At 37.7% G+C, this 23,259-nt stretch overlaps 1 protein-coding gene across 1 annotated transcript in view; it reads right to left on the bottom strand.

Annotated features, from left to right (window-relative positions):
• The window catches only part of PPFIA2 (PTPRF interacting protein alpha 2), a 420,320-nt gene that overhangs the window by 259,949 nt on the left and 137,112 nt on the right, over positions 1–23,259 (bottom strand).

Raw genomic sequence — 23,259 nt, 5'->3', positions numbered from 1 at the left:
GCAAAGATACTGGAGTGGTTTGCTATCTGGGATTTTCTTGGCAGAGATACTGAAGTGGCTTGCCATTTTCTTCTCCAGCTCATCTTACAGATGAGCAAACTGAGGCAAACATGGTGAAGTGACTAGCTTAGGGTCACACATCTGGGAAGTGTCTGAGTCTAGATCTGAACTCAGGAAGATGAATCTTCCTGACTCCAGGCCCAGAATTCATCCACTGCAAAACCTAGATGCCTGCTGCTTGTTTTTAGACATTGCTCAATACTGAGAAGTACATGGTATATTTTCTAATTTTACTCTTAATCTAATAATTTCAGAAAATGGGTGTGCATCATCCAATAGATTAAGCACCTTGAGGGCAGGGATTCTCTTGCTTTTGCATTTGTGAAATTAATGGCTAGAACCAAGTAGGCACTGAAATGCTTGCTGATTGGTTGCTCAATTAAACACTTGGTTTAGGATATGGGCCATTATGGCTTCTAGAGTCAGCACCAGCTACATAACAAATGAAGAATGATAACTGCACATAATAATTACCCATAATTCTTGGCACTTTATGGGAATATTATATCTAGTTCTAAAGTCACAAGGATGTAGAAAAATTGGAAAAAAAATAGAGAAAAGAGCAATGTAATTCTGGAACATGTAGGGAGTAATCATTATAATGAAAAGATGAAATAACTACAATTACATAACCAGAAAGAAAGGCAAGAGAGAAATCAGACAGGGTGCTGAACCTGGAATTATGGGATCAAAGTTCTATATTCATCAGTCAATGAACATTACCTAAGCATTCACTGTAATACAAGGAAAATTAGGAACCCCTGAGTAACCCCTAGCTACTGACAAGCACCCCCAGAAAGAATGGACTCAGATATCTTTGGCATTTAGCAAACCCCCTGGGCCTCCATGACTCCACCAAGGAATCTCAATAGATAGGACCATCCCACTGAAGGATAACCTGGCAGACCCTTTCTAGCAGATATCCCTGGGGCTCCGTGACTACACCAAAGAATGTAAATGAGATTATCCCACTAGTACGATAACCTGACTGAATCTTTTGATCAGCCAGGACCTTTGTTCCTGTCCCCCCCAACTCTGTACCCCCATATCTTATATAAGCCAAGCCATCACCCCAACACATTTGCCATTGATTTGTGGTGCTGTACCCCGATGGCCGCCGGCTAATAAATTCTCCACTTAAAACTTATACTCTGTGGTGTGTCTCGCTCGCTTCTGGTACAACACACTAAGTGCCAGGCACCTTGATAAGCCATAATTCTAATTAGAAGGTATCTGAACTCATAGACAGATGTCTTTTTACAGACAAAGAAAATGAGGCACTCATTCATTAAGTCACTTGCCCAAACTCACATAGGCTGTTAAGTATCATAGCCAGGATTTGAACTTAGAATCTCTGATTTGGGTCATACTGGCATAGTAGATAGAGTGCTGGGCCTGGAATCAGAAAAAATTTGAGTTCAAATCCAGCCTCAGATACTTTCTGTGCAACCCTGGGCAAATCACTTAACTTCCTTTCCTCCTTGGTAAAATTAGCTACAGAAGGAAATTGCAAACCACTCCAGTATCTCTGACAAGAAAACCCCAAATGGGGTCATTAAGAGTCTTACGGGACTGAACAATAATCAAAAAACACCTTGCAAGGTTGTACTGAGCATCTTATAATAGTTATGAAATATGTCTGGCACATGGTACGCCCTATATAAATGCTTATGCCTTTTCTCTCCATCTACTATAGAATATTATGTCCCATAGTATCATGAAAAAATAAAATTAGATCTCTAATTATATCAGCATTGGGAGCTCCTAATAAGGAACTCCCTTAGCCAATATAGAGGGGAAATCTCTCTGTAACTTAGTTTTCAAATTTATTGCCTCATTGTGGTTGTCACTACTCCCCAGGCTGCCTCTTTCATATTATTATTAACCTTCTTTAAAATGATTTTCAGAAGTAGCAATGGTGTTAGGCACTGTGGTTAAGAGGGTCCTGATTGGTCAGTTTCAGGTACAATAGCAGTTAGTTTTGAAGTTCAAAAGGAAAAAAAAATCAAAGACAACATATTAATTTAACTTAATCTGTACACAGAAAACATGTAAGTCAAAAGTTAATAGTTAGGTTCAATGTGGAATGGAGAGGGGTAGCCTGAGGTTTGTATTTTTGTTTGGGTTTTAACCCTTCTCCTTCCCCTCCCCCCTCAACCTCCCAAGTGGGAACTTCAAAGAGCTCAGAACAGTGTCCAGGGCTTAGATTCAAGATGAAAGGGCACATTGTCAGGGTCTGCCTGAGCTGCAGATTGGTCTGTTTTTCCCTAGTGGTGGTTTGATTGCACCTCCTTGTTAGTCTCTGAGTACATTATTTAAATAGAGATTGAAAAGGGGAAATTAGGGAGAACACTAAAACCTTTCCAAAGTCTTAGTCTTATATATAAGCAAATTTGGTATTTTTAGGGAGGAAAAACCACAAAGAAAATAATATATATGTTCATGCTATTATTTCAGAAGACAGGCATGTGATGAGGTGGCTAGAGATCCAGAGCTGGAGTGCGGATAGCCAGTGTTCACATCCTGCCTCTCATACACACCAGTTCCATGGACTTTGGGCAAATCAAATAACCTCATGGTTCTCCAAACACTTATCTAAAACATATGTGTGTGTGTGTCTATACATATACACATACATATATGTATGTGTGTATATACATATGTGTATGTGTATGTATATGTATGTATGTATACACACACACACACACGTGTGTGTGTGTGTGTGTGTGTGTGTGTGTGTGTGTGTGTGTGTGCCATAATATATTATCCAGGGTTGGGGAACCTGTGGCCTCGAGAACAAATGTGGCCCTCTAGGTACTCGAGTACAGCCCTTTGACTGAATCCAAACTTCACAGAACAAATCCTACTTTATTATCAGTTATTTGTCTTTTTTTTAAAATGATTTTTTTATCATATATAGGTAATATTCCTCTCCCTTTCATCTTTTTTGGGTCAAAGCCTAGCATGGTGTTGTGGGGTCAAGGAGTAATGCACAGCTTAGTGATTTGGGGGCTAGAGTTCAAATCATAGAATAGTTAGACTAGTAACTAGTCCTTTATTAAGGGATTTGTTCTGTGAAGTTTGGATTCAGTCGAAGGGCTGCACTTGAGGACTTGGAAGGCCATATGTGGCCTTGAGGCCACAGGTACCCCACTTCTGTTATAAAGTAATGCATGCTCTCTAATATATGTATATATGTATGTATAAATTAATAACCTCTCACACAGACATATAAGTATCTTTTGGGAAGAGAAGTCCTAATCTGTGATTTCATTACTACAGTTGTTTGTCCTTCACACTTGAGGAGGACCAATGATATGACTATGTTGGAGAAAAAGTAGAATATATATGAAGAGGATGCCTTCTTGACCCTAGGCCCAGCACTCTATCCACTGCCCCATCAGGTAGATGGTACTAGTATTATTATCTCCCCTTTTACAGAAGAGGATACTGAAGCCCTAAGACTTAAGTGCTGTGACTTCTGTGTTTATGGTCATACATCTAGTATACATCCAAATCAGAATTCACACTTGGGTCTCCTAATTCCAGGTTCAGTGTCCAATTATCCCTTAATATCTGCTTTAAAAAACACCATAAAACATGCAGGGGAAGCAGCCCACGATAAAAATAGAGTTAAGGTATCAAGTGGTCACGAGCAGATAGTTGGTAGATGTCTTTTCTTTTCTTATTAATTTCCTTGTAGTGGCTTTGATCCTGAGTGAGGGTCTGAGTGAGTTTAATATAAGCTCTTTTAAAAATCACATTCCCTCAGGACCATTTTGCCCCCAAGGAGCAACCAGATTTCAGTGCTGAGGAACTTCAGTAAAATTAAAAGTGTGTTTTACATGGACATGTAATTAATTGACAGGTGAATAAGGGGGGGAAAAAGAAACTTAATTAGAACATTAATTCAAAATAAATTATAATTAATCAAATGAAATACTAATACACATACTAAATAATACACACATATGTAATAAGGTATTATATATGTTATATATATATATTATGACATGATCACACTATTATCATAGATATATGTAGTATAATTAATATATGATATATACAATTATGATATATATTATGTTATATATGACTATATAATATATGTTATATATAATAATATAGATACGTAATGCAATACTGAAACAATGTAAATTCATACTGGTTAGATTTCTTACTCAAAAACCAAGTCTTAAACCCACCTCACTCTGGAGCTCATTGATTGCACAATAGGTCCCTGCCCTCCCAGCACAGAGTGAATGTAAATACTAAATAGTAACTATTTCTCTTTTGGCCAGGAACCCTGAGGGTCTTTGGCTCCCAGTTTGATTTTTTTTTTTGAGTTTTTGATTAAAGGGGCTATCCCTTGATTAACTTCTTAAAGAGGTCTATTCACTGAATGGGCATTACCTCACTCACAGAGAGCACCTGAAAAGGCCTTAGCTTAAAAGGGCCAGGGTCTCCCAATGAATCCTGGGCCATCTCTAGTCATCCTGGTAAATACCAGGCTACTGGACCCAGATGGCTCTGGAGGAGAAAGTGAGGCTGGTGACCTTGCACAGCCTTCCCTCACTCAAGTCAAAGTCAATTGCAAGTCATGTCATCATTTCCCTGATGTCACGGTCCTCTTCGAGAACAAAGAACAAACACAACAATATGATGTAAACTCATGCTATACTGACAGCTTTCTATATACTCTATCCCATCTCTCCATTCTCATGCTCGTCCTTAAATTGCATTCTACTAAATCAAGAATTTGCGTTCTCCTAAGTTAACATTTAGTAGGGTCCCCAACAACACTGTGATTGCTCGCCTACTAGCTCACCCAATCCTGGGTGCTGCGCTGTAGTCATCTGAGCTTGGTGTATAACTGAGTATTGAGAATGTTTAAAATTTTATGTCAGTAGTAAACATTCCTAAATACTAATGATTTAGGAATACCCTCCTCACTAGCTGGATGTTTCATAAACCCTAATACAATGGGAAAACTCTAATTTTGAAATAAGTTTGAAAGAGAGCATGACTAAGTGGAATATGTAACTCAGGGTTCAATGTAATACCACCACGTGAAAATGAATTCTTCATCAAGATGGCACGTGGCAATGCATGTACCAGCATCGTCACTTCAATGGTTGTTACATTTTGGCTCAATGAACATCATTACTGAAGCACACTGGCAGGCATACAGTAAGTGCTTAATATGTGCTTGTTTACTCTCTTACCTAATGAACTGTTAAATGGATGGGGTGACAATGGCATTGGAAATTCAGCCATCTTTCTCTGAAGAGGTGCTTTTTAAAGAAGGCTTCTCAAACAATGTAGTTTTCTTAAATTCAAGTATTTGTGCTTTAATCGGTATGGAAGCTCCCACCACTGAAGCAGATGAAAAGGCCTTTAAAAATGTGGATTGTTGCTATGGCCAACAAAAATTGTCAAGATACATACAACCTGGCATGGAGCTTCTCTAAACTGAGTTAGCCCGGTTCCTGAACAATACACATAATTCTGTTGTAGGTCTTACCTTTAAAGGCCTTTTAATTCGGATGAAATTGCCAGAATTTCTGTAGCCTTTGAGAAACTAGGATTACCTTCACATTACCATGAGACATGAGAGGAGGGCTTTACTGCAGTTTATAAACAGCATGGGAGAAAAATGAAGAGGAAAGTGGGATTCAATTGGATTGCCCAATTGTACTGCCCTGATTCCTTCTCTGCATCCCACCAAAGCATCTATGTAGTTCATTGACCTAATACTTATAGGGTTCAAGAATAGATGTGAGGAAAGCATATCAAATGGTATCGTATATTGTGAGCATTCTCCAGTATCTTAAGTTAGTAAAAAATGAAACACCAAAATATCTTTTCCTAATATTTTCCTTGAGCTATGTTCCAAATTTGTCATGTTTTAATATCTTCTCTCTGGAAAACAGAAAACCCTTCTAGCAGTCCTGTTTGCAATAATCTAAGAGGTGAGTTCTTCCTTTTTTATATCATGAACCTATTTGACAGACTGAAAAAGCCTATGTATCCCTTCTAAGAACAAGGTTTTGAAATTCTCAAAGTGAAACACATAGGATTACAAAATGAACCAATTGTACTTCAGTGAACATGTCACTATTTTAGGGTTCCCCAAACCTATTTGCATACTCTTTGGGAGTCCAGATGACCTCAGGTGAGCAATCTCTGCTCTAGTGTAATCAAATTACACTTTAAAACTGTGTGCATCATGGATATGTCTACATAGCTACATGAATACCCAGATCCTAAATGTAACCATTTCTAAAATTGACTAATAACAGCAATGCAATTTGAGAAGGAAGGAAAACGATGCGAGAGGCTCATTAGATCCATTATTTAATTTCTTTTTCATATTCCTCTCTTTCAACTTGCCAAGAGTAGATAATTTATTTTGAGTTTATCACCAAAACTGTAGTCATTCCCAGTAATGGTTACTCGAATTGAAAAGCAAGCAATGAGTGGGTTTTTGAAACCCACAGTGCCCACACATTTGTTTGCTTTTTTTTTGTTTGTTATGTAACAGCACAGGATGCTAATGACCTCTGCTCTTGCATTTGCCTCCTAGACTCATAGGGACCAAGGAAATGCTGTCATCTGGAATTACTGCTTGTAACAGCAATGCTACATGGTCAGTCATAGGTTAGATGGCCGGGAGGGAAAATCCGCTGCATAACTAATACAATTTGACAGGCACAACTGCACTTTTAAAGTTTTCACAGAAGTTGTTGAGCTAGGAAGCCAGTTACAAATCAAAACAAGTTTCAAGCTGCATGGAAATTATACCGGGTACCCTTTTCCACGTTCAAATACTGATGAGCAAATTCTATGACACAGAAAGGATTGGTACATATTTACCCTGCTAAGGAAAATTCATGACAGAAGGACTCATTATTTCCTTTGAATATACCTTGTGCTTAATAGCTGTCGCAAGCAAGCTTTCCATTTCTCCTTTAATTTTTGGACTCATGGGATTTCCAAAAAGGCTCTCCTTTTGTTTTAGATTTTTTTTTATCCAGAAAATTGGTCCAACGTAGAGTGATACCATACCAGTCAGGATAGACAAAGTATGCATTTACTTCAATGAACTTTCATGGTCCACAGTCCTTTAGAGATACTGAATTCTCACCTAATATATCAAGAATGTATCAAGGGTCTATTCTGAGCTGTCACAGAAACCTTGTGAGCTTTTCCTTTTCATTTCCATGCCCCGATGCCATGATTATAAGATCTGTTCTGGGAACATGATGGAATACCAGTGAAGAGCGAAGGCAAGGAATGTAAGAATTTCCCATAAAAAGATCAAACTTTGAAGAGACATGTTGAGTTAGACACTTACTCATCAGACACCTTGTCTTATAATCCAGAGGCACCTTACCAGCCCAAACATTTCTAGCAACTGTTTTCAGGCGACCAGAAAACAAAACAAAGCAAAAAATGAACCAAACAAATGATAACAATAACAACAAACCCCAGAAAGTCCTTCAAGCAATTCAGGGTAACTTTTGGTCTATACCAGGGGTGGGGAATCCTGGGGATTTGTTCTGTGAAGTTTGGATTCCATCAAAGGGCCACACTTGAGGACCTAGAGGGCCATATGTGGCCTCGAGGCCACAGGTTCCCCATCCCTGGTCTATACATCCATGGCTCACTCTCCCCAGGAGAATTTTACTTGCCACTTAGCTGGTTCCTCAATCACCAGCACAGGAGGACCATTTTCCATTGAGATCAAATATTTCTTCCTTTCCTCCAATACATGCTCCTGATTCTCATTTATTTCCCTCTTCAATATATACAGCTCTCTAAAGTGAATTTAACTCTTTTCTATAGGAGAAATATATGTTAAAATCATTCAGCAGTGGACAGACCTTTAATGCATTTGCTATAGTAACACATCTTTTTGCTTCAATCATTTTTTGAAGACATTCCTGAGGATTTTGTCTGCCATCTTGATTCTATGTCGGGCATTCTTAATCTATTTTGTGTGGCATAAACTGCATTAACAGTCTGGTGATATCTTTGGACCTCTTTTCAGAAATGCTAAATTTTGGTTAAATGTTAGCGAAAATCAAGATGTAATTTTTTTCCATTCAAATTCATCATGGTTTCCCCATCCCAAAGTCTATCTATACACCATTGGTTAAGAACCATTGTTCCAGATGAATTGACCTGAATTGGTTAATTCTTGATGAGTAGAAACAACAAATCCCATGGAATAGTCTCATTATACAAATTCATAATAAATACTTCCACTGGGTTAGAAAAATGACCTATTTTTCATAATTATAACTTTGAACAATGTGAATTCTAACACATGCAACTACTTCATGGGAGTCATTATGTGCACTAACCTGGACCTTGCTGTGCTAGTGTGATAAAACCTGTTATATCTAAAGGCTCAGGCAGACTGGTTGATATAGAAATATCCAAGCCTGTAATGCTAACTTCCTGAAGAAAAATTTTAACATGTTAGTCAAGTGCAGATAATAATATAATTATTTAATACCTTCTCATTTATTCGTTCACTTGGCCAGACTAGAAGGATGGGAAGGAAAAGGTAGTCACTTAAATTTACAGCTATCTACCACTAGAAAGGAAACACCTGTCATCACCAACATGTTCCCAATACTAAGGAAGGCTGGTCTTAGGAAAAATGGTGATGTAGGTCAATTGTACGTTGGTTGCCTTCTCTTCTTTGGCAACTGCTCCAATCACTGCGATGCTGACATATATGACTTAAACTGGGGTGGCGAGGGGGGGGACCTGGGGCCTTGAGGCCACATGTGGCCTTCTAGGTCCTTGGGTATGGCCTTTTGACTGAGTCCAAGCTTTATAGAACAAATCCTTTTATTAAGGGGATTGGTTCTGTGAAGTTTGGATTCTGACCTAGAGGACCACATGTGGCCTCAAGGTCGTACACTCCCCACCCTGGAAAACCCTCATCATGTCTAATTTTGTCCTTGGAATGCTTCCCACACCCACTTTAACCCCTATTTTGCTCATTTTTGATCATTCTTATCTCCTTAGCCCCAGAGGGCAGGACAAGAAGAAACATATTCAATTGTGAACCCCTTTTACCTTTCTTTTGTAGCCCCAGAACCCACTGGCACAGTGCTTAGCACAATCGTGATTTCGTAACAAATACTTGTTGGCAAAGGGTGGCAAGGAGAGCTACAGATTTTGAGAGTAACGGAACACTTCTTAAGAAGAGTTACCCACAATTGGAATGGGCTTTCTCTAGATGCTAGAGGCCCTTTCATTAAAGGTTTTCAAACAAAGTCTAGGAATCCAATATTAGGGATGTTGTGGAAGGCATTTTTATGTCAAGCACTGAGGAGACTATAAGGCTAAGATCCTTTCCAAATCAGGAATTCTGTGATTCTTATTGATAAAAAAATTCTGATTCTTTTTCATGACCAGTAACTGGTAAATGAGGCAGCTGGGTGGGTCAGAGGAGAGAGCGCTGGACCTGGACTCAGGAAGACCTGAGTTCAAATCTGGCCTCAGACACTTACAAGCTGTGTGACTCTGGGCAAGTCATTTAACCTCTGTGTGCCATACTCTGGGAGAAGGAAACAGCAAACCACTCTAGTATCTTTGCCAAGAAAACCCCAACATGAGGTCACAAAGAGTTGGGCATGACTGAATGATTGAACAAAAACTGGCAAATAATGATGAATTTTAAATTACTTTTCTCCTTTAATTTGTAGACTATTTATAAGATGCTCTATCATTTTCCTGTTTTTGCCTTTTCCAAACAAAGTACATCTAACCAACTAAGCTGCCTCAATGGAGGCTTAGGGGAATTATTAATTGAGTATAGAAGGGAGCAATATAAAATTGATCTATGATGGCTTCTGAAATACCAATTACAAAGTTTTAAGAATTTCAACAAAAAATGTCATGTATTTCTTCACTTATGTTCCGACCATCTGGTACTTATTTGAACTACAACTCTTGAGTATAATAAAACAATCATCTGCCCCAATAAGTTTAATGTGTAAAATGGGTCAGGCATGGGGCCATTGCTATTTAAGAACTTTCCCAGTAGGACAAGCCTGCTTTCTATACCTCTGACAGTTGGAAGCAAGAGACATGTACAACATGATGCCGAATATTAATTTCTACAATTTGAGCATCTCATTGTGTAGCAACAACTGTGGCAAAACACTCAAAGAAATAGAAAAAAAGATTAATATCAAATATTAGTTTTTTTCAACATGGTCTCAAGAAAGATTCTGTTTATGACTATAAAGAAAAAATAGTCATCAAAACAATCAGTAAGCTTCATAATTGTTTCAAACAAAAGATAGCATTACAGGATCATTTGGAATTTGAATCCAAGTCTTCTGGTGACATAAATAAGAACACCTTCCTTAACACCAATCTGCCTCCTTAATATGAATTATGTTTACCTTCAAGGACCTTATAATACTTCGCATTAATTTGGAGGGTTTTTTTAAACTCCTGCCTCCTTCCTTATTAATGATTCTAGTAGAAAATATGCCAACTTTCTTCCTCCTTCCAACCCTGTTAATTGCCAATTTTTGACCCAAAGGGAAGAATATATTGACGGCACTTTAATCATGACTTTGTGCATCCCTCCTCACTTAAATCCAATTCACTCGCAAGTCATCGCATCACCTTCTTGATGTCATGGTGCTCTTTGAGAATGAAGAACAAACAACAAGAACAGATGTAAAATATATATCTATATATCCATATCCATATCTATATCTATATATATGTACACACACACACACATACATACCCATACCGAAATTGAAAACATTCTCTGATTAAAAACATATCTAATTGGAGCACAAAAGAGACATATCTTAATAAAATAGAATTATCTTGACTTCTATTTTTCTTTTTTTAAATATTACATGTTTCTAAGTAGCAGGTTTTTATATGAGAAGATTTGAAGCTTTGCTATTTGCTACATAATATAAATTATGTAATAGTCCCCTTCAAACTTCTTTTGTGAACTGCAACAGATAAGGTAACTTTATGCTCAAATGTGAAAGCAAGTAGTTTCCCTGCATTCAATCCCTGCAAGGTATCATTACTAAACTTGCTACAATCTATCTGGGAATTACCTATGGAGATTTAGATTCTTTATTTCCTTGACAATTACCCAGCTTCTGAGAAGGGTGATTAAATGTGACACAGAGAAATCAGGAATTCAGAAAGGCACACACATAGACGCTTGCAATTTCCATAATACAAAATATTTAAAAAATTAAGCAGTTGTTACAGATAAAATCCCTCTCGCTTTATTCTGAAAAGCTTTTTTTACTATGAATTATTAGTTTTGATAAAAGTAGACTTGAATGATAGAGGATATGAGAGCTGTCTTCAAATGTCTGATGGTGTGGTACATGGAAGAAGGAATAGATTTACTCAATATTCCTCCATGAAATAGTACCAAGACCAATGGATGTAAGGGGCAGCAAGAAAAATCTTGTCCTTCATAATAGAAAGAATGGCATTCTGGCATGGTTTATAGAAAACTACCCTGGAGTTAAGCACCCTTAGGCTTCCTTATTACACAGTTTCCCATGTAGAAAAAATCATAGGTTCACTCCCTACCCTACAATAAGAAGGCCATGCAGAAAATTCAGAGGTATATTTAGGGAGGCTTGATCTATTAGAAAAGGAAAATTCTTTGTGGGGCTGTCCCAGTCTGATGGGTTGGCTCAACCTTGTAGAAGTAGAGGTGATAAGATATCAGGGAATTAGATTTAGCTCTATTTTAAAGGATGTCTTTTTGCTGTTGTTTATTTGTTTTGTTCTCGTTTATTTTGGTCAAGGAAAAAGGTGTGACCAAAACCTTAATGGAGAGTACCATACAATGAAAATGGAAACAATGGGAAATGATTTCTGTGGAGAGGTCCATACTGATATATGGGGGTGTCCCAAAAGTCTTAGTGCAGCTGTAAATTTAAGCTATTTGGGAAACTTATGTAAGATTAAGCCTAAACCTAAACTAAAAGTTTTGGGACACCCTGTATGGTAATGATCCTCAAAAAAGAAATGAAAGGAGAGAATTGATAGGAATCCATATTTTGATCCTTTTGACACAAGTTTTCCTTTTTTTCTAGGTTTCTGCTGCCATCATTCAAGGCCTCCCAGAAAATCTGACTCCATGCCTCTTTCATAATATCGTTTTTACCTTTCCCTTTACCACATACTCTTTTTATTCCAGGTACATTGGATTACTAGCCATTCCCTGTTCTCTCCTGCCTCTGTGCCCAGTGCCTTGAAATAGCTACCATCTACATGTAAAATTCCCTTTCCGCCTGAAAGGTTCAGCCCACTGATCACTACTTAAATGAAGGCTCCATTGATTCTCTAACTTGAAGAGATTCCTTCCCTCCTCTCCCATCTCAACTTCCCAGTCCCTATCAATTTGACCTTTCAAATGCCTACATAATATAATATATATTTTAGTAATTTGCTGATACTATTCCCCTTCTAGACCATAAGTGCCTCGAAGACAGATGATGTGGCTTTTATAAAGACAAAGTGATAAGTAGGGGAAAGGGTTCTGGTCAGAAGCCTTGCCTCAGACAATTATTGTATAAGATGAGGAAGTCACTCTGGCTTTTTATCAGTCAGTCAATAAGCATTTATTAAGCCCTTATCCTGTTCCAGGCATTACATCAGCTTTTCCTCACAGTGTTAAAAGCAAGTGCTTTGCACAGTTTAAAGAGATCTGTAAGTGTGAGTGATTATTTGTTTCATTCCCATCTTACTATCTCCCCTGTCTAGCAAAAGGCTCTTCATAGACTCGAACTGAGTTGGACCATCAGTCCAGGTATTGTCTCTTCTTCAAAGTCCTCACCAGCCTGTTCTGGGGGAACAGCAGCACAGTTACCGGAAACAGCTGAGTGTAGTAGAAGAAAAGGGCACTGTCTTTGCAATCCAGAGACCTGGGACTAAGGCTGAGGTCTGTCATATACCGCGTGACCTTGGGCTGCATTTCCTCAGGACCAGTTTCTGCTCTGTAAAATAGAGCTAATACTTGCATAAACATCGTTCCTTATCTAGAGAATATACATACTCTTGAAACACAGCATGTCTCAAAAGTTCATTACAGTTTAAGGAACGCAAATCTCATATACACACATACAGATATATGTATTTATATAAACACATATTTATACATACATATATACACACACTAACATATACCCACATGTGCTTACATATATAGGTGTATTAATATACATGGACAAAGTTATGTGTATGTACATATACAGGGGCAGCTATAGCTGGTACCATGGAGAGAGTGCCGGGCCTAGAGTCAGAAGACTCAAATTCAAATCTAGCTTCAGATGCTTACTACCTGTGCAACCCTGGACAAGTCATTTAACCCTGTTTGCCTCAGTTTCCTCATCCATAAGATGAGCTAGAGAAGGAGATGCAAGTCACTCTGGTATCTTTGCCAGGAAAACCCCAAATGGAGAAAAATAGTCGGATATGATTTGCCCAAGATCATATAATTACAGTAGTTATTCTGTTAATTCTATTTAATTCAATAAACATTTATTAAGTTTCTAGGCTCTAGGGATGATACAAACTTTAGTTAAGACTGAGTTCTTATTTTCATGGAGTTTATAGTCTAGGAGGGGAGAAAGATAAAAATGGCGCAGAATGCAATACACAAAAGTACATTATAGAGATGCCAAACAAAATGCTATGTGAGATCAGAAGCAAAAGACAGTTCTGGCTGGATGTGGGCCTGGCATTAGTTAGGGCTTCAGGGAGGAGGTAGCATGTGAGATGGAGTTAGATTTCAAAGGATGGAAGGAATGCAACACATGAAAAAGGAGAATGAAAGGATTTCTGACATAGACAAAAACTTGAGAAATGGCCCAGTGGTGGGAAGGTAGAGGACAGGATTGGAGAATAGAGGCACAGTCTAGTTTATTTAGGGAATGAGTATGTGGTAGGGTGGAACAGAAGATAAAATTGGAGTGATGGAGTGGGGGTGTCAGATCGGAGGCTTGAAAATCAGGCAAAAACATTTGAATTCTATTCCTTAAGTAATAAAACATCATAGAGTTTGGATAAAAGTATAAATAATTTTTTGGGGGGGGGACACAGGTTTGGAGTACTACAAGGATAGAGGGAATTATCAGGTCTATACATCACTCTTTTTTTCTGCCAGTTAACAGTAATTTATTTTTTTTTCCAAATACATGTAAAGATAGTTTTCAACATTCACTTCTATAAGATTTTGAGTTCCAAATCTTTCTCCCTATCTTCCTCCCTACCTTCTCCAACACAGCATGCAATCTGATATAGACTATACATGTACATGTAATATTAAGCATATTTCCACATTAGTCATGGTATGAAAGAAGAATCAGAACAAAAGGGAAAAACCATAAGAGAGAAAATGCTATGCATAGGTCTGCATTCAAACTCCACAGGTCTTTATCTAGATGTGGATCATATGCTGTTCTTTTTAGAACACCCAACTTGCTACTGTTTCTGAGGTTAATAGAAAAATCAAACTGATAAAGGTTTTTGCCTTATTCTTTGCACCTGCAGGTGAAAATCATGGGAACTACCGGTCAGGGGAACAAGATGGTTAAGTGAGCAAAACAAAGAACAGCCAGGCAGACACTCCTCAAGTGTGCAGGGGCCTACAGAAGGCTCCCACAGAGTCAATAAGTGATTCTCCCTTAGTGGTTAGTAGGAAAGGAATGGATAAATAAGAGCCTATGGGTCTATTTCTAAGTGGCCAATAGAGTGGAAAACATCCACAAGGGTTAGGAGATATTGGCCCACACTAAATCCTTTGATTGGAGAGTCAATGATCATAACCTCTTTTTAAATTAAGGATTGGAGGATCAGCTGCTCATCACTGATATTACAGAAAATATTCCTGAATTAGAAGGCAGATTCATTTATATAGACATCTTAAGCTTCTCTTTCTGAGATATTCTCTCTCTCTCTCTCTCTCTCTCTCTCTCACTCTCTCTCTCTATCTTTCTCTCCCCCACCCTCTCTCTCATCTATCTATACACATTCCATTTATAAGTTCCTGTAGCCAAAATAATTTTAAACACCAAGATTGTAGATATGAAGCAGGTCCTTATCACATTATTAAATGAAAAAATGAATATTAATCCTTATGTGTATACCAAGTTGGAAGTGAAATTTCCTATGAGAGCTTGCATTTGGTATAATATTTGCTTTACCCATTGTATCAAAATTAAACTAAGGAAGGAGAAGGTGAAAAGTTTTCAGCATTTGTCCACAGTTCTGAAGTTAACTTCTTCAGGTCCATGGCGTATGAGGAGGATATTGGGATGGATTTCTCTACTGGATTTAAAGTTGTATTAGTTTAATGAGCAAAAATCCCACAAATCCAAGCCTGCATAGATTAATCTTTCATTTGCATCCTTTTTGGGTTCCAAGGTGGCTGCAGTTTTCATTTAGAGTACTCGTGAGATTTAACTAGTTTCTACATTTAATAATTGGACTGCAACCTCATCAAAAGCAGGAGGATTATTATTTCCTTAGCTCCTCACATTGTCCACCACATATGGATGCTTTGCAAAATATGTTTCAATGACTGAGAGTAGGAAAGCCACAACCATTTGTTAAGTGCCTACTATGTGTCAGTGTAACAACAATGCTACTTGCTGCTTCTGTGGCTATGTAAGACCAATAACACAAGCACACAGGAGGACTGCTAACACAGATTCTTTGATTTGCTTTTCTAAGAAAAGCAACTTTAAGGGGTTTACAACCTTACTTTAATTAAACATACATTCATCATTCATTTAGTTCAGAGGGAAAAGCCTTTTTCAGAGAACTTCAGAGAAAACACAAACAGAAATTACAAGCAGAAATTATATAAACAGATCAAGTAACACAAATCAGTAGACAGGCTTCTAACCATCTAACTATAGCAATACATACAGTTACCAGAGAGAGAAGCACCAACATCTGGGTTTTCAAAGCTGGGGGGGGGGGTGTCGCATTCCACCAGCTCCTACCCAGTCTCGGCTGGCCAAATCACAGGAACACTCTTCTAATGAGTGAGCCCCTCAAAGCAAAATGCTAACCAGTATATTTATACTTCTTCAGGATTAGAGGGTGTTATAACCATATGACTCAAATCCATGTGACCTAGGCCTTCCTGTGACTTAAGATGGTCATCAAACACTCCAGATTCAATCAAAGACTCTAGATTGAAACAAAGGCACTTGATTACCATAGTGTCGAGAAGCATTGCAAAACAAAAAAACAGCAAAAAGTTCCACCTTGCCTGGAATTACAGTCAGACACTGTGCTAAGTACTTTATAGATAGTATTTCACTGGACTCTCACAATAATCCTGGCAAGTAAGTGCTATTGTAATTATCCCCATTTTACAAGCTAAGGCAAATAGAGATTAATGACTTGCCCAAGGTCACACAATTAGCAAGTGTTTGAGGCTGGATTTGATCTCAGGTCTCCCTAACCAGTCAGAAAGCTCTATTCAATGTACAACCTGGTCAAAGGTTCTTTATTATTTCATAACATGCTTATGGTACTGTTCTTACTGCTATATCAAATGCCAGCAAACTTAAAAAAATGAGTGAAATTCAGAAAGTTAAATCATGGAGGAGAGGAAAAAAAAGTGGTGAAATAATTTTAGAATAATTTAAAACTGAGTCTATTTATGTTCTAGTCAAGTTCTCATTTGGTGGTTAATATGTACCACCCAGTAGCAATTATATTTCCTAATAAAATCAGTATCAATTAGTCAACATGCAAATAAAGGCTAGGACAGAACTCAGAGTGAATTACAGGAAGCAAAGGCTAATAAATCTGGAAAGGTAGGCTGGTCCAGAGAGTGAAGGATGTTGCTAGCAGCTACTGTGGCTGTGTAAGACCAACAACAACAGCACACAGGAAGGGCTGCCAACACAGGTTCTTTGATTTGCTTTTCTAAGGAAAGCAACTTTAAGGGGTTAACAATCTCAGTTTAGTCAAATATGCATACACACACACACACACACACACACACGTATGCAATTCACTTAGTTCAGGGGGGAAAGATCAGTCCCATGAACCTCAGGGCAAATACAAACAGAAATTTCACACATCAACAGACAGACCTTGTCTGATTCAAATCACAATTCATAGCTACCAGGGAAGCACCAATCATCTGTCTGGGTTATCACAGCAGGGGAAGGCGGAGGTTATTTCAACAGAATGCCCAGAGTCTTGTCACCCACATTCTTTCAATGAGTGTACCCCTAAAACAAAACGCCAACCTTGGATCTTATAAACCTGTCTCAGGACCCTGAGGCACTTGATTACCTCAGTGCTGAGAAGCACTCAAAGAACAGTGAAAAGTCCCATTTAGGGTGTGGGAAAGTCACTTAATCCCTATTACCACCATGTACATTGTTTCCAACCAATGACTCCCAATTGTCTTTGTGCGGAGAAACATTCCAAGACAAAAAAGATCCTACTTTACCTGCCACAGTCAAACAATGGCCAGACCCATTACAGGCATTTAAGATTAAGAACAACCAAAAATCCTGCCTTGGCTAACATTACCAGAACTTTAAAGAGAGATGTTTCTAATTATAGAGGAACTGTGGAGCCACTGGACCCTTTTGAGCAGGAAAGTAACATGTTTAGACCTGTGCTTTAAGAATATCACTTTGACAGCTTATAGGGCAAAAAGATTAGAATATGAATGTCCCTTGTGGTTTATGAGAATTGCATGGAGTATGGAGAAACAAAAGGATAGAGTGGAGAGCAGAGAAGGAACATTGGTCTAGGAGCCAGGAAGACTAGAGTTCTAATCCCAACTCTGCTACTATGTAGCTGTATGATACTGAATAAATCCCTTTATGTCTTCGCCTCAATTTCCTCATATTCAAAATGCTGAAACAGGACTAGATAAATCCTAAGATACCTTCCATCTATAAAATTCTATCATTATCACTGTGCACCTAAACAGGAATTGTTAAGTAAGAGAACAAAATGAACCTTAAGTCTCTTGAGGTGGAGAAAAGAATGTGTCTCAAATTATAATTCTCAAGATGTGTATCACACAACAACAACAACAAAAATCACCTGAAATGCAAAGCAGATTTTTTTTTCAAGTTTTATTTAGGGCTTCCTTAAGGGAATGGCCAAGAAGTTTTTTGTTTTATTTTGTTTTTAAGAAAACTTAAAGTTTTCTATTTGTCATAATTAATGCCAATTCCAAAAAAGAGCTTGAGGCTGAAAAAGATTTGACACACTTCCTGTAAATGCTAAAGTTTTTAAAAATAATGGATACATATAAAATTGGCCTGAATGACTTCAAGATCTCAATTAAAAGAGGCTAAAATCCCCTTACTTACTTGGTTTTACTTAATGGAAATATACTTTGAGTAAAATAAGAGCTCACATTTAGCTACATCATGATAGAGAGTTGGGCTTAGAACCAGGAAGACCCTGGTTCAAATACTTCCTCTATCATATACTGGCTGTGTGATCCTATGTAAGTCTCTTAACCTCTCAGTTCTTGAGCTAAAACTTTAAGATTGTAAATTGCTGAGAAGGCACTGACGGGCATCGATGTAGGGAGTTTCCTTGAGAGGAATTTCCTACAGTCACCGAAATTATAGGGCTAGCTCCTATTCTTATCTTTTCTGAATTAGTAAAATTTTGTATTAATGAGAATTATCTCATAACCACTTAGTACATATCTGCAAGTTCAAGATACTTTGCTAGGAAATGGTGATACAAAAATCAAAACAAAATGCCCCTTCCCTCAAAAGCAAAGGGTAGGTGGGATACAGTATGAATGCTGCCAAATAGAACAGAAACCCAGATGTAGTGGGCGATATAAGCAAAGGGTTCTATGAAAATTTGAAAAGAGAGAACATTTTCATCACTTCATGAAATATAGTATTAAAATATTTGAATTACAAAGAAAACTCACAAATTTTATGATATTTAAGGAAGCATGTTGATCTCCTGGATGGCACAGTTTTGATTATATAAAGAACCACAACACCAGAGGCTTTTAAAAGAAATCCATGAGTGCATAAAAGAATTTGGTCAAACTATCCATACAGGAAAAACCAAGTGGATGAATATATGATAGGATGTACAACCAGTAGAGTTTAATTATCATTACATACATCTGGACAGGTATAAATATACAATGAGCTGACCAGGATGAGAGTGGGTTGACTTGCCTTTGGGAAATTATCCAGTGCTTTTGTTTTTTCCTGAGACAAAGGCTAATTTAAAAACAAGTACAAAACTAATATTTTTCTGGTGTTGCTATATAGTTTCAAGTCTTGGACCACTACAATCCTCAAAGAACTGAAGCTGAGGATCACGCAAAAGTTGTAATGTAGGCTGGAACAGGCTACAACAGTATACAAACAATGATGAAAGGCAGATTAAAGAAATAGATGAGAAAAAATAATATGGGATGGTACAACAGCAAGAGTGAGGGATAATCAGTGAATCATGTGTATGTTCCATTATTACATTTGTGATATCAAGAAAACAGTCAGTCAAAAACATTTATGAAGCACCTACTGCATACTTGACATTGTGCTAATGAATGAAGTATAGTAGGAAAGACCAGTGGCGTGTTGGGTAGGCTTTCCGTGGTGAATCTTTGGGAGAGAATAAAAAAGAATATTACATGATAGAAAGATGTGAATGGGTTGCAGTTTGTGTTATTGGAAGAAATACCAATACTGGTGAAAAGACACATGAACTGGAGTACAAAATATCTTTTTTTTACACATACAAATATGAAAAAGAAAATGTTGTAGAGATGACTCAACTAACAAAGGTTCATTGATGGGTCCTCCAGAAGAATTATTCTCATGATTTCTTCTTTAGGCTATTAAATCAATAGACTATTCTAACCTCAAATAAAGTTAAAGCATTTCTGCTGATCTCGAAAAAAACAAAATTTCATTGTGACTACAGATTTCCTCTTGATAGACAAGAGTATAGCATGAGACAGACACTGTAGCTCATTTCTCATTTAACATTTTTCTACTCATCATTTCAAAATAGGATTCTGCCTTCTTAAATCAGCTTTGATTTTTCTCTAAAAATTTTAAGTCTACACTGTCTTCAATCCACACAACTATTATTAGAAACAACAGGAAGATTCTCATGTTTTCAAACAAAACCCACTGTGTAAGGTAATCCCTAGAAATAAACTAGGCATCTGGGGTTATATCAATCCTATTTTGTGGGAATGATTCATCCTTCTCTTGCGGCTTGTATCAACTCCAAAGCCTTCAGCATAGTAGGTGTGTTTAACAGACACTAGCTAGATTGAAGCAAAGTGTTCCAGACAGTTTCTAGATTACTATGAAGATCTAATCCAGTGGTTCTAAGCTTAGGGTCCATTGACCCTTACGGAGTCTGCCTTGAACTCAGGTGGTGCTGACTCCCAAGTCTAGCACTCAAATCGGGCAGTAACTAGAACTCAGGGCAGCTACGTGGTGCAGTTGATACAGGCCTGATGTTAGGAAGACTCATCTTCGTGAGTTCAAATCTGACCTCAGACATGTGTTAGCTATATGACCCTGGGCAAGTCACTTCACCCTGTTTGCCTCAGTTTCCTCATCTGTAAAATGAGCTGGAGAAGGAAATGGCAAATCACTTCAGTATCTTTGCCAAGAAAACCCCAAATGGGTCATGAAGAGTTGGACATGCCTGAACAACAGAAAAACTAGAACTCAGATTTCTTGGGTCTTTCCTCCCAGTAGCCTGACCTCTCCATACTTCTTCTTATACTTGTAAGAATTCAGAGATCTTACATGAGAGAGATTTTTCTATCTACAATAAGTCCTACTTCTATCTTTTGCTGGTGGCTCAATGACCTGACATTATTCAAGGATATGGCAGAGAAGTAAAAACATTGGCACTTTACTATTCTAGAAAGACTTTGAGTGTAGTTCTAGTAAGAGACTAAGGTTATTTTCCAAAGACTACCCTAGGTTACCATGGAGAGGCATGTCACCAAATGGCTGACTACCTAGTGATGACTGTTTTGGGAATGTCAAGAGTTGGGGAAGGGATATGGTGACCAATGAAACAAAGAAATAATGGCTCTCTGTTACAGATGGGCCCCTATCAACTCGGCAGGAACTGTGGTTGGATAGCAAGAAAGTGAGTAGAGGGTGCCAAGACTCACATCATTTTAGACTATCATTAAACTTCATAGTCTAGATCCAAAAGCATTCTGTAGTTAGACTTGAGCTATCTAGGTATCCTCTCTATTTCTCTATACTAGTACTATTTTATTATGTTCCTTCTAGAGCAGGGGTTCAATCCCAGGCACATCCTTGGGTGGCTTTCAGGTTGTCAGTGATATGGGATGGGGGTGGGTGGGGGAATTTACACATTTACTCTCACTAACCTCCAGAGTCTTGTGTGCTTCAATTTATACATTAAAAAAACACCAAACAATTCTGAGAAGAGGCCCAATAGACTTCGCCAGAATGTTCAAGGATTTCATGAAACACACACACACACACACACACACACACACACACACACACACAAACACACACACACACGGTAGCTTTATTCTAGAGGGACACTGTATCTAATGAGTGTTTGGGTAGGGGTTTAGATACATGGTTTAGTAGAAGTTGACTTGCCAGAGCCAGTAAGGAGACAGATCATCAATGGGAAATTATATGCACTTTTCAGCAGCTGTTTCAGAACTGCCTCAATGAGGCACTTGGAAGCTGGCTTTTCTCTTTGTGTTTATTTTCTATCATTTTCAGAATCTCAGTGGTAATATCTAAGCAAGGCACAACACTGTCCTACAGAAGATGGGTATTATGAAACGGGAGTATATGGGATTTTTTTTTATTCCTAGCATTTGTTTGGCAATAAAAGTAGTGTAAAACTGTTGCAACTGTGAACTGTATATAATGAATCACAATATCAAAGGCTGAGACTTCAGAAGTCTTCATATTCAAAGCATTGACCCAAGAATTTTTTTTTTATATCTATAGTTGCAGAAAGTGGTGTTTCAGGCTTTGCTTGAAGACTTCCAAAGGGGTAGGAAACTTACTACCTCATCAGGGAGCCTTTCTACTTTTAAAGAGCTCTGATTTTTTTTTTAAATTAAAGCAACTTTCATCAAGCCAATATCTGCAAGTTTGAAATTTATAGTTTTATACTACAGGGCGAAATCTAATCCCTCCTTCAAATCACAGCCATTCAACCACTTAAAAGCAACTAACGTATCCTTTCTAAGTCTTCTCTCCTTCAGGTGAAACAACCCCAATACTTTTGACTTATCATATAGTATGGCATTTTGTCCTAATATTATCTTGGTCATTCCCTTTAAGCCACCATTTTGTTATATTGAATAAAATGTGGTGTGTGTGCGTGTATCTGTGTGTTTTTAGGTTGTTCTTAGCTTTTCCACACTTTACAGATGATTGTGTGATATAAACATATGGTTAACTATAAAATCTTGTGATTACTTTGTTACTAACACAATCACTATGGAGGCCAATGATGTATGGTATACAAGCTCCTCATAAAAATTGTATATAGATGAAAAAAAAAATCAGATCAGCAGTTGATGTTCACTCAGTCACAATTTCTGGCATGAGTAAAGTCTAATCTTTTCTTTTCTATGCCTTCGTTATCTCCCCTTCCTTCAGATAGTTATCAATTGTCCAACATCCTCACAATTCTGTATTCTATAACATGCATTTTCTCTATGTACTTGTTCTTACTTTTTTTCCCCAGTATTTTTTGTCTTTGGTGCTATTTCTACCCTTTTAAGTGCATCTATGATTGTGATATTACAGCTCAAATGCAATAGGTCTCCTGTCCTTGAAGGTGAAAATATTTTAACATAACAACCTTTGCAGATCTTTTCTACTTTTTTCCATTTGTTGTCCTTCCATTTTTATCCTTAAACATCTCTCCTACAACTCTGTTACTGAGATTTCTTTAGACAGGTTTTATGTTATATTTTTTCTCCCTGCTTCTAAGGTGCCGATAATCTGCCATCACATTAGTTCATTAAATATAAAAACTAATTTTATATTTTAAACAAGTGCTGCCTTTGGCTGATGTGTATGTACACACATAAACATACTTGCATGCATGTATATGTATAATGTACATACACAACAAATATGCGTATATACC

The sequence above is a fragment of the Trichosurus vulpecula genome, chromosome 5 (genome assembly GCF_011100635.1).
Source record: "Trichosurus vulpecula isolate mTriVul1 chromosome 5, mTriVul1.pri, whole genome shotgun sequence".
In the NCBI taxonomy this organism is placed as follows: Eukaryota; Metazoa; Chordata; class Mammalia; order Diprotodontia; family Phalangeridae; genus Trichosurus; species Trichosurus vulpecula.
The sequence above is the reverse complement of the archived record's forward strand: the minus strand, read 5'-3'. Positions and strand labels throughout refer to the sequence as shown.